Source organism: Rhinopithecus bieti, unplaced genomic scaffold (assembly GCF_001698545.2).
Source record: "Rhinopithecus bieti isolate Rb0 unplaced genomic scaffold, ASM169854v2 scaffold_1528, whole genome shotgun sequence".
Classification (NCBI taxonomy): domain Eukaryota; kingdom Metazoa; phylum Chordata; class Mammalia; order Primates; family Cercopithecidae; genus Rhinopithecus; species Rhinopithecus bieti.
The window spans coordinates 67547-84851 of NW_016803439.1; the positions used below are offsets into that span (position 1 = coordinate 67547).

The 17305-nt window shown below is 38.7% G+C and overlaps 1 pseudogene; it reads left to right on the forward strand.

The window, feature by feature from the left end:
* The first annotated feature begins 12508 nt into the window (after positions 1-12508).
* Positions 12509-13329, forward strand: LOC108536850 (olfactory receptor 56A1-like; annotated as a pseudogene).
* The last annotated feature ends 3976 nt before the right edge of the window (positions 13330-17305 follow it).

Sequence of the window (17305 nt, forward strand, 5' to 3'; positions counted from 1 at the left end):
GCTTTGTTTACCTACTTAAGCCTCAGCAATGGCGGGCGCCCCTCCCCCAGCCTCCCTGCTGCCTTGCGGATAGATCGCGGCAGACTGCTGTGTTAGCAGTGAGGGAGGCTTCGTGGGCGTGGGACCCTCCCGGCCAGGTGTGGGATATGTTCTCCGGGTGTGCCTGTATGCTTACAGCGCAGTATTGGGGTGGGAGTTACCCGATTTTCCAGGTGTTGTGTGTCTCAGTTCCCCTGGCTAGGAAAACGGATCCCCTTCCCCCTTGCGCTTCCAGGTGAGGCGATGCCTCGCCCTGCTTCAGCTCTCGCTGGTCAGGCTGCAGCAGCTGACCAGCACCGATTGTCCGGCACTCCCAAGTGAGATGACCCCAGTACCTCAGTTGAAAATGCAGAAATCACCGGTCTTCTGTGTTGCTCGCGCTGGGAGTTGGAGACTGGAGCTGTTCCTATTCGGCCATCTTGCTCCGCCCCCCCGATTACAGTATTTTTCTACTCCTGTGTCAGAGAGACTTGAGGACAGTAGAAATGGATGACAGCTCTGGATGTCATCTTTCCTGCTATTACCCAGTGATAGACCATGCAACATTCTTTGGAATGGCAATGGAAAGTCTCACCCTCTGCTTGGTTTTAGGCTTAAAGTGTCTTCCAAACCTGTAAGTTTGTGCTGGCAGCCCCAGATCACTGGAATCCTCCTGCGTATTAATGGGGTCTCTGCAAAACAGCTGAGAAGGCCGCAATGTGAGAAAACACCTTTCACTGTAATATAGGTGTTATTTATTTAAAACAAAAACACATGGGGAAGGTAGTATAATACATCCTAGGAATAAGAAAATGGGATTCCTATTATCAAGGAACACACACATACACACACACATATATATACGCACACATACATATGTATATGTGTATATCTATGTGTGTGTATGATTTCTTTAAAAAAAGGTATACTTGTAATTTTAAATTTATTTATATTTTTCCTTTGGGTAAAGAAGAAATAAGACCAAGTACTGAGTGTGTGTGTGTGTGTGTGTGTGTGTGTGTGTGTATTTTATAAGTGTTAATTTAACAAAATGAAAGCAGCCATGTAATTACTAGCATCCAATAACCACAAAATGTGCTAGATTTTGGTGTTGGTAAATACAGCCTTAAGAGATAAATAAATAGAAAAGGAGTTATGCCACTTAAAATGAGTTTCTGTTTCTCTTTCTGAAACTGTGGGTATAGAGTGATGTCAATTAGATCTTTCATTTCTGTTAATAGGAACTGGGTAAGAACTTACAAGAGGACTGTCACAACTGGTGTTTTGCGTACTGTCTGTTAGATGTGGCGCTAAGTTCTGGCTTAACTTTTTTTTGTTCCTAAATAGTAACACATTTTGTTTAGTCCTGGAAGAAGTGAAGTCATTGCTATTTTGAGGGAAGATGCTCAGGTGATGAGACTATCCTATCTTGGGATTTCACATTGGTAGCAGGGGTGGAATTAGGTCTTTCTACTTTCTTCTTTCTTTGTAAATTCTACTCTCAGTAAAATAGTTTTCTGTCTGTGAAACTGAGTATTATGCTTTTAATTTGGTTGGTGCATATGAATGAATTAGGGAGGACTGGAGTGAACTGTTCTCATTGCAAGAGGAATTACACATTCTCATCAGCTTGATTCCAGGTGTGGGATTTCGACTTACCAGGTTTGGTGAGGTATTCTAGAGAAACTCAGGCTGTGGTCTATCATATGTATTGGAGAAAACTTTCTTGACCCAAGACAGTTCTAAGCTTCGTTTTGGTAGGCTATAACAAGTAGTTCTTTGCTCTCTCTTTCCATTTGTATTACTTGCTGATGTTTGCAAAGTGGATATGATGGTGGGATCTACGGCAGCGTTCCTGGATCACAAGACAGAAATGAGAGTTGAAGATCGCAGAACAATAATATGGACAAGCTGTGTTGCTGACACTGTCTGGGCCGCTAACCCTGACTTCAACCTGAGACAGAAATAAACTTGTGTTTTGATTGAACCACTATATTTTTGGGAATCTTCACTGCAACAGACCAACCTGTAGCCTAAAATGTAAACGTTTTTCATCTCAGATCTTCCAGGTGGGATATGTATTTCTCCACCTGAAGTATATCTTTTAGAATTTCCTTTTGTAAGGGTTTGCTGTTTATGTTTGTTTAAAAATCTTTGTTTTTCTCTCATTTAAATTTACTATCAGAAATTTGTTTCTTATTTTCTTATTATATTTTATTTTCTACTGTATCTGTAGTCTACTTAGTTCATTCCTAATGTTGTTTAGATGTGCCTTCTGTTTGCCTTTATCACCTATACTAGATATTTATCAATATTGTGAAAATATTTCAACATTTACATGGTGCAGCCATTCAGCTAAATGCTAGTGTTAACCCTTTATATTAACCTTTTCTTGTCTTTTATGATGACTTAGATTGCTTTACTTTTCTGCCACCTCAAAATGCATAAATTAGGACTTTTCTAAAATATTATTATGCATATTATAAATTACTTTTTTCTTGCATTTACTCTTCTCTGTAAGGGATGAGTTTTTCTGCTTGTTCAGGTGGGTCCTTTCTTCACATGATGCTAGTTTTTCTCAGTTATTTGTTGATTCTTACTCTTACTTGTTCATAGATGAGAATTAAATGGTTGGGTCCTTGCTGTGAATTTTCTCAGAGCCTGTTAAGGTCACTGCTCTTGTGTCCCAGTTGTAGGACTTTGTAGGTCTTTGTGCAGGGATTTACTAACAGACAGAATCCCCCTCAGGCTGTCAAGAGGAAAATGAAAGATGAGCTGCATTCCCTCATCTTTTGCTGAAGCAGTGAAGCTTTTATATCTGCAATCAGAGATAATCTGGTATAGTTTGCTATACCAGATTAGATCTGTGGAGCTGCCTCTCCATACCTTTTCTCTATTTGTAACTTGGAGAACCAAAGTTACCTTGTAATTGCCTCTGATTACATCTGCCCCACTGCAATTGCAGGGTTTGAAGATACAAAGTCACCTCTTTCATTTTATAGGGAGCCAGGTTTCATACTAAACTGACCCAATTGCTCTGGAAGTAGAATAATAATAAACTAATCAATGCACTAATTAATTGCTTTCAACTACTGTTATCATTTTATTGATTTTAAACTTGGAGTATCCCTTGGATCTCTTAAAATTTTAAATTTTTAAAAATAGATTCAGGGGTTACATATGCAGGTTTGATACAGGGATGTATTGTGTAATGATGAGGTTTGCACCCTGAATCTCTTAATGAGAACAGTTCCCAGTCCTGCATCAAGTTTTAACTTTTTCAATTCCTCTTCCCTTAATAGTTCCTATCCTCTACATATACATACCTACACATTGGTTTGCAAGTTTCTGCATTCCAGTTTTTCTATAAATCCAATCTAATCTGATTTATGAATTCCAAAAATTTCTCAAAGTATATGATGCAATCCAAGTATATTTGCTAATATGCTAGTATTGTTATTGCATTATTTTTATTTTTATATTTCTTTAGCAATTTAGTGGGTAACGATGCTTGCAGTCCAACATCCTGAATTGGAATGATTGCAATTCTAGTTAAATTTGTGATATTACTTGTGCTGTGTATATCTTTCGTGCTAGATTGTAGGCTTCAGGGAGGAAGGATTCTTATGTCTTCCATGTACTTCTCATTACCAAGTACCTGCCATTTTTCAACACAATATACACCCTCAATAATTATTTGTGATAATATCATAATCAATTAATACACAAAATTGATACCTCTGCAGTGAGTGCTCATTTTTTCCTTTTAATAATTTTCAGTGTCATTTTCTGTGTAGGATTAGGGGAACAGATCTCTCATTCTAGAATTAGATCCTTCTCTACCTGGAGGAGACGGGGTACGTTTTGAGAGGAAGAAGCTCAGGAGTGCTGTTGGAGATTAAAAATGCAGATTTCTCACTAACCCATTTATACTCTTAGCAGTAGCGAATGCCCCCAAGGAATTAAATAGATGTCAAAATCATAACAATTAGAACCCAGTAACTTCTATGTCCAGGATTGTCTGGTTATTCGTGGCTGGAAAATACAAATGGGACCAGGGGACAAACAAGAGACCCTCAATTCCCTTCCCTTAATTCTAGATCTTGAGATTTCTTCCTACTCCCTTCCCTTACCCATTAGGAGATTTGACCTGGAAAATTAGGCTCCAAGTATAATTTGCCAGTCATCTGCACGGAGGACTATAGGACCCCTTAAACAAAGCCCGTAGCAGAACATAAAATGCAAGAGAGAGAATGGCTATCTTCTAGTTTTCTCTCCCTGGAAGGCAAATTATGGGCTTTTTTGCAGGTGGGGTTATGGTATTCAAGTATAAAACAAAAGAGTCCACTGCTATCCTTACATACCATGAGGCAGGCAGTGAAACAGACAGGTAGAGCATAAGCATGTTTCATACCATTGAAACCATTGCTCCCAACAATCTCTTCAATTGTATTAATGATCCTTCTTTCCATATGGAAAAGCAAGCAAAGGAGGGGAGAAGAGGAGAGGAAAGAGAAGTATTCACTCCCATGTTTCCCCTTGTGATGAGAAGAAAAGCCTTCCTCTGTGGAAGCGTAAAGTGGAGGAAATGAGATTCTTCCCTAACTGGCAAAAATGTGGGCTCTTTCCCATCCTTTGGGTGAGGGAACTTAGAGCCTGTTGATAATGTCACATGGGGACTTGGATAGCCACAAGGAGGGGACGGGGCATTTTTGTGTGTGTTTGCTCATAAATTATATCTCAATAAATTCCAAAGGAGTGAAATGTTATAGAATATATTGTCTTATCAACGCCAAATTAAATTGAACACAACAACAACAAGATGGCATGAAAAGTCCTAAACATTTGGAAACTAAACAAAATATATATAAATAATCCATGGATCAAATAATAAATCACAGGGAAATTTAGAAAATATTTGAAACTAATTGATAATGACATATAGCAAAAGTTGTAGGATGCAGCTAAAGAGAAAACAGAAGGACATTTATACATTTAAATGCTTATGTTAGAAAAAAATAAAGATTTAAAATTAATTACCTCAGTTGACAACTTAATAATTTAGAAAAGGAACAATAAATTAAGCCCAATGTAAACAAGAGTAGGGAATTAATAAAGACAAGAACAGAGTAAATAAAATAGAAAACAGAATCAATAGATAAAATCAACAAATCTTTAATTTGGTTTTTGGGAAAGATTAATAAAATTAAAAAAAGCCCTAGTAAGACCTATCAAGAAAAAAGAAAGAAACACAAAGAATCAAAATGATGATTTAAAAAGGAGTTACTACTACAGATCATACTAGACATTAAAATGATAGTAAAAGAAATGTTACAAATAACTTTAAGCCAATTAAAAACAGTACTTTACTTATGAAATATTAGGACACACATGTTATGTGAATTCCAGCTATCAAACACCATAAGTGCAGACTTGTGATTAGGAATTCTCAAAGGGTAGTCTCTCCTCCCCTCCTCTCCTCTTTCCTTTTCTCTTCTTCTCTCCTCTCCTCTTCCCTCTTCTCCCCTTCCTTTATCATTTCCTTCCCTTTTCCTTGTTTCCCCTCCCTCCCTCCTCCCCTGCCTCTCGTTCTCTTATTCTCTAATCTAGCGCTAAATCCAAGACAACAGGTATTCCTATGATATTCATTTTCTGGAATTCCTCTATTTTTACCCACTAAGAATTTCTTCTTTCTCTGGTCCTGGCCTTAAAGGGCTCTCTGATATGGACTCCTAGCAGCCTCAGGCTCCAGACTTTGAATCTTATTTCCAGCAAATATTATCTGAAAAACCCAGTTTGCGCTCTCTCTATGATGATAACAGTATAATGAGAAAAAAATCCTACATATTAGTGGAAGAAATAAGCATTAGAGGTAGAACTTTATATTTTTTAGTTAGTTCCAAACTGGAGAAAAGTCTGAAGTATGTGTGAGGAGTCTCTACCCAAAAGAAAAGATGAGGACACAAAGGAATTAACATGAGTTACATATAAAATAGTGTAATTGATAATAGCTAGCTCATATAGTGCTTCCTATGAGATCAGCACTGTTGTAACTGCTATTTATATATTGACTCTTTTAATCTTCACAAGCAGTCTACAAGATAGATCACTATTATTATCTTCATGTTAAATAATGGAAACTGAGACCCAGAGAGGGAAAGCGATCTGTCCAACGTAACGCAGCTAGGAAGTGATGGTACTGGGATTTTAATCCAGACAGCCTCCAGTCTTTCTCACCATAGGTCCTTGCCCTCCACCAGCCTACCTCCTATAACACTGTTGGTAATTTGCATTATCAAGATGCCACTCCATGCTGCATTTTAATATTTCATTTTGCTCTGGCAAGTGGGTTTCCCACATGATCACCAAATATGTGACTAACCCAGTCCTAGCACCCCATTTTGAGGGTTTGGTATTGATTCCCCTTCTGTTACCAATTACATTATCATTTATGATCTAAGCAGGAAAGAGGGAATACAAGAAAAGGATTTCATGAAAAGGAGCTTAATAAAGGTATAATTTGTAGAGGTGATGGGAGGGTGAAGGAAACCAACAAGAAACATCTAGGAGCTAGCAAGAGCAGGAAGCACCTCCAGACGTGAAGGGCAAGGAGAGGCAGCAACATTCCTCAAACCTAGAGAGCCCTGGAGCTGTGTAAGAGATGCTTCCCAGTAGAATTTCTGGCTATAGAGAAACACATCCACTGACAGAACTGCATGAAAACAAAGGGTGCCCTCTTTCTCTTTCCATATTTTGATCCCTTTCAGGTGGCCCCTATTGTTTGAACTGGAAGCCAGGGAGTCATGTTAGAAAGTCCAACTGAAGCAGGCTACAGAGATCAGCCTCCTCAAGCACAGAGCAAATAAGAGAAGAAAATGGATTTGTAGTCTAGTAATAAACAACACACTGGGTTAAATCCAACTGTTTGCCTTTTCTAAGGTTGGACCTAGGAAGTAAAGTTAAGAAAAAAATCACATAATAAAGCGATTGGCTTCAGTTTAACTTCATAATCACAAACCCTGAAAAGGCATTAAGCAATGACTGTGGTAGAAATAATCATTCACTGAAAAAGTGGTCCTGAATACACTGGAGAGGTAAGAGGGAGATAGATGTATGATCTTGAATAATTAATTAGGTAGAAGTGTATTGATTCTACTGCATTGTAAACATTGTACTCGAGACCATGTTAATGGGGAACAAAATTGACATGGATCTAATCCTCATGAAGCTTACAATCCAGTTCATGTGTAGTTTTGAGTAGTCCCTAGTAGGAAAGTTAGTTTTGTTTTATGAACAATGAGAAACTGTTGATACCATAATGTAATGCAAGTACTGTAATAAAATTTTGATGAGGGTGGGGACTATAACTACTTTAGTCACCTTTTATTCCTGTGACTAATCTTGTTCTGGACATATAGTTGATAATAATGAATAAATATTTATTGAATGACTGAGATTTATGTACACTACGTTAGCTACCAAAATTCACGCAGAGATCAAATAGCAGAGTTGAGTTCAGGATTCTGTAAAAAGAAGGGAGTTGTATAGTTATAGTAAAAATTCTGGCTGGGTGCGGTGGCTCACTCCTGTAATCCCAGCACTTTGGGAGGCTGAGGCAGGTGGATCATCTGAGGTCAGGAGTTTGAAATCAAGCTGGCCAAAATGGCAAAACCCCATCTCTACTAAAAATACAAAAATTAGCCAGGTGCAGTGGTGGGCACCTGTAATCCCAGCTATTCAGGAGGCTGAGGGAGGAAAATTGCTCGAACCCAGGAGGCAGAGGTTGCAGTGAGCAGAGGTCATGTCATTGCACTCCAGCCTAGACGACAGAGGGAGACTCCGTCTCAAAAAACAAACAAAGAACAACAACAACAATAACAAACAAAATCTAAAAAGATTTAATATAAGGAAATCTATCAAGATAACATCTCAAGATGTTGTAAGTAGAGTAAGGAAATGTTTAAGAGGACTGTCTGTGTAGTCAAGCAGATAGATACAGATTGGAATTTCAACCGGCTGAAGTCCTGTTCCCCACATCTCAACCACAGGCACTCAGTAGCCCCCTAATATAAGCTAAGAGGAGGGTCCCTACCAGAGAGCCAGCTCATCAGCTGCTGGGTCCCAGTCTCCCAAACTACTGCTTTCAGCTAGCTTGTTGAAGAGGGTGGGACAGTGTGACGAACTGACTGTCCATCATAAAATCCTTTAGATTCAGTCTCAGCTCTGGTTACTGGATACAGTCAGCTGACTCCTCAAGCAGGACCCAATCTGTTGTATCCTCTGTGAGTTCCAGGGTTAAGGGAGGGGAGCATCGCTGCATTGGGCCAGTAGATACTGGGTCACCAGAGGATTCAGAAGAGAAAATGTTCTCCTCATGCTTATACTGGCTCCCATGAAAAAAAGAAAAAATAGTCCAAGAACTGTGGTACTGGATGCACGAATATTTAAAATCCTGTATTCCTCCTGGAAGGCCCTTTTATGGTCTCAGCAATCCCATTAGTATTGCATACAAGGGATCCCATGTGTTCTGTGGCTGAGAACTTTATGCAAGTGTGCCCAGAAAAGAATTCTAGGCATTTAAGAGGGAAAGAATCATTCTGGGATAGCATTTTGAGTTTAATATGACACAGGACATCCAGGTCGTTGAGGCTCAGTGCGAGAGCTGGTGAGGAAATGTGCTCATTACCTTCTCCCAACGTGTTCCAGTGTTAATGGGAGAGAAAACTTCCTCTGATTATTGGACATGATTTATAGCCAGCAGTAACAGACTTCCCTGTGATTTTCTCCTAATGCCCCTAGATTTTTCCTCTTCCCCTTAAAGGTCAGTCATATATTTGGAAGGTTTCACTTAGTTAAAACATCTATACTTTACTGAAATATTTCTTATAATGAATTTTTAATGTCTTCTTTATCCTGGGCACTTTTCCTAGGTGGTACAGTTTTAAAATTATCCTTAAATCAAAGTGCATTAAATTGGACACAATATTCTAAGCATGGTTGAACAAGGGCAACATGAAATAGAAGATATTTTCCTCTGAGCACCATTACTTCTGTTAGTACAGTATTCCTTTCTAATATTTCTCATTAACATATTACATCAAAATTTGACACTTATTCTTGTCTATACTGCCACCTGACAATACATCCAGGTATCTGACCACTTTTTCTCTACTTCTATTACTTTTTATATCCCTTTTCTTATCCTTTATATTATGTGCGATCTTCTTAATAAAATCTATGTAGCAGAGGATGAGCTTAACTAGAATAATTCTCCACTATGTGAGGAAGGAATGAGGACTTGAAAAGGATGGATCAGAGTCTGGGAATTGTAAAGCACAATCACAGATGGGGACTATACATAAGAGACTGGAAAAAGAACAAGTTAAGGAAAGGATCTTTCAGATCTTTGGACTAAAGAAAAGAGAATGAACAGAGGGTGAGAAATAATGATATTGCAGGGTGAGGGGATATTGTCTGCAGTGAAGGATTGCGAGATCTCTAAGGTATTCTTTTTCATAAAGAAGGTAGTTTGGTGGTGCTGTACGTATAAAGAAAAAATACCCAGTAGGTCAGAGGACTGAATCAAGGATATCCCTTTCACCAAGATTTGGGCTTTTGGGACCACAGGGTCCTTAAATGGAATGATTTATTTAAGCTCCTCAAGCTTCCACGAGAACTTTGTGTCATTGCTATCCCTACCTCTGGCTCACAGCTTGCTCAGCTCTTATTCATATTTTGAGTTCCTTTCTGTGGTTTGCCTCAATTCCTCCATTAGTTCCCTTGGTTACTTTGGTTAATGTTTTCATGTTAATTTTTTCTTTTTTGAATTATTTGAATCTTTTTTTGAATCAAACCCACAGTCACTTGTTCCCTTTTAGATGTCCTTTCCCTCTTTTGGTCCCTTAAGTTTGGGTGTGAAAGAGGAAGAAGAGAGATATTTAGTATATTCCCCCCCCACCAAATAAAATCATAGTCTTTATACTAAATGGGGATGTGGGATTGATAAAGAAAATAATTAAGATATGAGAGACTTGGAAAACCCAAAACTCTAAACTTGAAATATTTATCTCACTAGCACTTATTAAGAATTTATTGGCTGGGCATGGTGGCTCACTCCTGTAATCCCCAGCAATTTGAGGAACTGAGGTGGGCAGATCACTTGAGGTTAGGAGTTTGAGACCAGCCTGGTCAACATGGTAAAACCCTATCTCTACTAAAAATACAAAAATTAGCCAGGCATGGTGGCATGCACCTGTAATTCTAGCTACTTGGGAGGCTGAGGCAGGAGAATTGCTTGAACCTGGGAGGCGGAGGTTGCAGTGAGCCAAGATCATGTCACTGCACTTTAGCATGGGTGACAGAGTAAGAGTTTATTTCCAAAAAAAAAAAAAAAAAGAAAGAAAAAATTATTGAGTGCTAGATACTGTAAACACAGTGTGGGATAAAAAGACGGAAAATATATCACATGTACTTTAGTGATTTTATAGTGGATTGGGGAAAGAGACAAGGAGAGAGACCAGTGACGTGTTTTATGCTATATTAAAAAGTAATAGTAGCTGTTTCCCCAAGGACTGGTCCTTTAATTATCTTTCTTTTATCATTTATATTTTCTTTCTGTAGTCTTTATCCCCTTAAATAAATTCAAATTTCTTTTATTTAAAAAAAAAATCAACACAATCCTCTTTTGTAACATAGGCACTTCTACCTGTGCATTCAGTTTTCCCTTCGTGTCAAGCTGTTTGCTGAAGTGAAGAATCTCTGACAAGGCAATCAGTCCTCCCTGTGTTTGTTCACTCCTGGCCTGCTGTCTCCTTGTCCTCCCGCATTCTATTTCTTTCTTCACATGAAATTGTTTGCTAGGATCACCAATGATTACCTAATTGCCAGACGCAATGGATAATCTCTTTCTCACATTGCTGAAATTCTTTATGTGAGCATGTCTGTCCACTCCATTTGATTTTCAATTATGTCTCTGTTCATTCCTTTTCGGTTTCCTTGCAATCTCTTTACCTCTTCTGGTCCTAAGATTAAGGGTAGGTGTTTCTTAGAATTTCATTATCATGCTTTATTTTAAATTTACATTTTTCCCTTAAGTAATTTATTCAGTTCTATACTTTGAACTATACATGATGTGCTGATGATTTCCAATTCTCTCTTTGAGCTTTCACATGAAATCAAACTACTTTCTACAATATTTAATGTCATATATATTTTGACAGTTTATAGACCCAATAAGCTGAACATATCAAAATTGGTTCCATGATTTCTACCTCTGCAACATACATCAAATCTTTTCAAAGCCTATTTTTTTGTCTTGTGAAATTTACTTAGTCATTTAAGTCAGATTGGACAGTGCAGTTTTAGAATCCTACCCTCTCTTCTTCTATACAAGTAGTCAGTTTAATCGCTGTCTGTCATTTTTATACCTCTAAGATATGCCCCTTTCCCTCATTCTCAGAGCCACCTCAGACCCATTTATTCACTCACTGATCACTTCTCAATTGGACTACTGAAGCCAACAGCCACTTGTCCCCTTTTAGATGTCCTTTGCCTCTTTTGGACCCTTAAGTTTGGGTGTGAAAGAAGAAGAAAGAGATTGAGTATATTTGCCCCAAAATAAAATCATGATTTTACACTAAATGGAGATTGGAGACAGATAAAGAAAATAATTAGGGTATGAAAGACTCAGAAATTTTGAACATTTATGGGAAGGATTTAGGAGAAGTTGAATACATAGGGAATGGGCAGGATGATTCGTAAGTCAAGGTTCCTAAGATCAAGGTAGATAGCATCCAAATGTGAGGTCAAGGATTGCTGTTTGGAGGAGAGATAGATCCTTGATTCTACTGATGCAATGAAGAGATCAAGGATGTAGATATTGATGGGTTTATGAATCTATCTTGGGAAGTAGAGGACTTGCATCTGATGTTTCTGCTGTCTTTATGAAGCGGTTAGAGAGGTTATCTGAGAGAGGAGGAGATTTTGTATTTGAAAAGAACTTTGAAAATTTCAAAAATTGCTTGAAATATGTTGAGGAATGAATTAACCAGAGAAGATTATTGTGATTAATATGTGATATGTATATTAAGTACTCGTTTGAAGTTGGCAGTTACACATTTTAATGAGAACAACCTGCCTTTGAGCCTAACTTTCTATAGGAAAGTTGAATTGCACTTGTGCAAGCTTGGATTAAGTATGTCCAGGATGAGTTGTGTCAGCAGTACAGGAACTCAGAATGACAGGGGTTTGGGTGAATCTCTTTTATATTTAATCAGTGTTTAATTTTATTTTCTTCTACTTTATAATAGGATTGGGAATATATCATAAATTTTTCCATTTCTCATCTGTATCTCCCATCAGTATCTCATCAATTTTTTTGGATGTGAAAGTGTTAGTAAATATTTTGGCAACTTTGTTTTCCATTGACCTAATTCATGTGTCTTATCCTACAAAAATCCGGGTGAAATTTTCTCAACTGAGAATTTATTTAATGCCATCATCCAGCAACGACTCCACTGCCCCAGTCTCTGAATTTCTCCTCATCTGCTTTCCCAACTTCCAGAGTTGGCAGCACTGGTGTCCCTTCCCGTCAGACTTCTCTTCCTCCTGGCCATGGGGGCCAACACCACCCTCCCTGATCACCATCCAGCTGGAGGCCTCTCTGCACCAGCCCCTGTATTACCTGCTCAGCCTCCTCTCCCTCCTCATCGTGCTCTGCCTTACCGTCATCCCCAAGGCCCTGGCCATCTTCTGGTTTGGTCTTAGGTTGGTCAGCTTCCCTGCCTGCTTCCTTCAGATGTCCATCATGAACAGTTTCCTCCCCATAGTGCAGAATGCTTTGTTGCTTTCACCTGTTCCCATTCTCTCTGCCCAGCTCCATTACTGTGGGAAAAATGTCATTGAGAACTGCATCTGTTCCAGTCTGTCTGTGTCCAGGCTCTTCTGTGATAATTTCACCCTTAACAGAATCTAGCAATTTGTGACTGGTTGGACCTTGCTGGGCTCGGATTTCATCCTCATCTTCCTCTCCTACACCTTCATTCTAAGAGCTGTGCTTAGATTCAAAGCAGAGGGGGTGGCAGTGAAGGCCCTGAGGACATGTGGCTCCCATTTTATCCTCATCCTCTTCTTCAGCACCTGCTGGTTTTGGTGTTGACAAATGTGGCCAGAAAGAAGGTCCCCATGGACATCCTAATCCTGTTTAATGTCCTTCATCCCTTTAGTCCTCCTGCATTAAACTCTATTGTATATGGGTTTCAAACTAAAAAGTCAAAGCAGGAATTTTAAAAGTTGCTGCAGAGGGGCCTTTGAAAACACGGAAGGGACTCTCTATAGAAACACCTATTACTGTTTCTATTTCAGGAGGTATGATTCCAGACAATAAACTAATGCTTAAATACTGACTATTTCCTACCCATTTCTCTCTCTCCAATATCAGGCATTAGTGAGGGCTCCTTAGTACCTGACATAAATTCATTTGCCTAGCTCATGTAACTAACATTTGTAAAGATTTAACTTTGTGTTTAGATATTTACATATTTGAATAATCTCATCCTCACAAAAATTCTACAGAGTAGGATTGTTATTCCACTTTATATATTAGAAAACACACATTTAGGGAGAAATACTGACACAGGTCACATCTGATGAGTGGTGGAGCATCAATTCCTCAGATATCATTGAAGCTCTGTCTTTGCTCTGTAGGTCAGGATCTCTGCATCATATTTATGAATTTGTTGCTGTCACTAGGTCTTCTCTAATCACTCTCCACCTTCAGGGTCAAAAAGAACCAAACAGAGGAGCAGACACCAGAGATGTTGCCACAATCTTTTTCTGACTGCTCAGGCTTCTGTCACCAAAATATATTAATCATAGTACCAGTTTATGCCCAGTGGAAGCCTCACGAAGCTTGAAATTCTTTCTGACAAGACCAGGACGCTAAGGATCCAGCTGGCAGAGGTAGGAATGAGAAGACCAGCAGTGTGGGAAGTGGTCAAATCGTGGTGATTTGGGGGCATTCTGTGTACTCAAAACCACACCACATATGCTCAAGAACCTGAGTGTGGGGAATGTATGTATGACATATTGTTAAACTTCTGGATGTCATAATCTGACACCCAGAAAATGGGTGAAGAAACAACATACTATTGTAGATGGTAGGCAACACTGTCATTATTTACATGAGTAATAGAGAATTGAGGTTCAGGCTCATTTAAGAACCTTACCCAAAGGTCAGAGATAATGCTTATTTGCAAAATTCCATAGGCTGAAAGCAAGGGCCACTGTATTAAGAGGTCCTAAAACAGTGGTTCTGGTGAGTAGATCCCAAAATTATTAAATTAAAAGCATCTGAAACGTAAGCCAGGCATGGTGGATCATGCCTGTAATCCTAGCACTTTGGGAAGCTGAGGTAGGAGTTCGAGACAAGACTGGCCAACATGGTAAAACCCCGTTTCTACTAAAAATACAAAAATTAGCTGGGTGCATTGGTGTGCACCTGTAGTCCCAACTACTTAGGAAGCTGAGGCAGGAGAATCACTTGAACCCAGGAGGTGGATGTTGCAATGAGCTGAGATAGCACCACTGCACTCCAGCCTGCGTGACAGAGCAAGAATCCATCTGAAAAAAAAGAAAGAAAGAAAGAAAGAAAGAAAGAAAGAAAGAAAGAAAGAAAGAAAGAAAGATAGAAGGAAAGCAAAAAAATGAAAGAAATGTAGAGGGTACTAAATCCTTGTTTTCATCAAATATAATGTTCTGTATCCTATCAAATATCTTTTGAATTGTAAATTGCAAATATGGAATAAATAGATATGTGCTATATGGCATTAGAGTATAACAATATCTTGGTGAATGGTGGAAAGCAGGGGGTTTGCTTGATTGCTTTAATTGTGAAAGGAATGAAAAAGTGGTTATAAAGTATTTTAAAGAAATTTATTTAAAGAAGGAGCAGAAAGAACTTGGTTATCAATTGGATGTGTGGAGTAGAGGAGAGGAAGAGAAAGGTAATTACATTTTCAAGTTTGTATGCTACACTTTTGTGGGTTTTGTCAGCTTCACTCTTTGGTTATTCAAGAAAATTGGCATAAGCTTCGCTTTTTTACATGCTAAGACAGAGATTGGGCTCTCCAGAACCAAACAAAGTCAGAGATAATTCTTATTTGCAAAATTCCATCGGGTGAAAGTAAGGGCCACTAAAATTTAATCTCTTGTTTTCATCAAATATGATCTTCTTTGTCCTGTGAAATATCTTTTGAATGTCAAATTGCAAATATTAGATGAACTAAAGCTTCAGCTTGGAAACAGATCTCTGCTAACTGTGGAGATGGATGATGCTTATGCAGCCACAAATCCAACCATAAGCCCAGCGAGGAGACAGTCACCCTTGCTAGCCCTTGCTTTCACTCTATGGAATTTTGACCTGGAGGTTGTGCTTGCTTAGCTTCGTGAGAAAAGGTTTATAGTTACATGGTCTTCCCTAAGACAGTCTCGTTAATTCTGGTCACACATCTGTTTGCACACACAAGAAAGAAAGTTTGGGTAGACTTTCAACTTAAAAACATTCAAATGCAATTCTTAATCCTGAAGGTCCTGCATTAGTTGAATTTCACTTGATTTTCCATTTCTGGATGCTGCTGCCCTTTTCTTATCCTAAAATTTATTTTCATGACATATTTTAGATACATTTTGGAGTCCCCAAATCATTCTGACCTCAGGTTCCTACAGACGTATATTTTCTTTCATTGTGATGCATAGTCCTTCTAAGGTATGAAAGCTTCAGCTGTGAAATAGAACTCTATTTTATTTTATTTTTTTAGACAGAGTTTCACTCTTGTTGCCCAGGCTGGAATGCAACGGCCAGATCTCAGCCCACCACAACCTCCGCCTCCCGGGTTCAAGAGATTCTCCTGACTCAGCCTCCAAAGTAGCTAAGATTACAGGCATATGCCACCATGCCTGGCTAATTTTTGTAGTTTTAGTAGAGATGGGGTTTCACCATGTTGGCAGGCTGGTCTAGAACTTCCAACCTCAGGTGGTCCACCCACCTCAACTTCCTGAAGTGTTGGGATTACAGGCGTGAGCCACCGTGCCTGGCCTGATCTCTCTTGACTGTGGAGAAGGATGAGGCTTATGCAGCCACAAATCCAACCATGAACGCAGTGAGGAGAAAAGAGTTAGATTGTGCTTTGATCTGCTGGTATAGCATGATTTTATATACTCAAGAGGGACTTTAGCTGGTTAATATGAAGTAACAGGAGCTAGATTACCCTGTCACTTGAAATAACTAGAAAGCTGAACAAAATATGTGAAATAATGGTTCTGAAGGCATGGGACATCAGGCAATGGAGGACAGTGATCCCCAAGAGACAGGAAACAAAAAAGGTGAGTCTTATTTACTGGAAACTGATTGTTCCAATTATCAGGGAGAGATTCCAGGTTATGTCAAAGGGAGGGCAAACTCAGCTGCAGCCTGGCAATCTTTCTGTGTCGAGGAGAAGGGAATGGGAGTCCAAGGAAGCTAGAGTTCACAAGGCACAGTATTGAGGTAGAGAAAACTGCATCGAAAGAGAATCCCAAAGATTTATAAAAATTCCCCCTTGAGTGTTCAGCAATGTACTGATTAGCACATGCATGTGAGAGAACTTCATGAAGGGTTAGATATCTGAAATAAATTAGATATCTTCTATCAAGGAAGAAATGGAAAGGGGATGATAGTGAGATGGAAATGGGTGTTGGAAAAACAACTAATAGAGTCAAACATATAAGAAAACAGTAAAATTCTATATAATGTTCTGAATAACTTTTATGCCAATGAATTTGAAAAACTAAAATTGAAAATCATCACTGACTTCAGATAATAAAACTCAAATATATAAATAACCATTAAAAATTTGAAATATTAATCAAAGACTTTTTCCCAACAAAAGCTTCAGTACACTATGGGTTTATAGGTGAGTTATAAAATTTTAAGAAATAGATCATCTCTATCATGTATATATTCTTCAAGATAATAGAAAAAGATGGAAAATTTTTACCAACTTATTTTATGGAGCTAGAGTGACCTTGTCTCTAAAACTGGATAATGACAATTCAAACTGTGCAGTGTTTCTACCATGCATTTCATTGCAAGGCAACCCACAGCCAATCAGTCCATTGTCTAATCAGCCCATTCCCCCGAGAGTCTCACCTCTCAGTAGGAGGTGTTTCCATATCTTCCAGGTGGCCAAGGGCAAGCTTCTCTGATCCAGGCATGTAAAGAACAAAGTATCCCTCCATAACTGCCATTAGT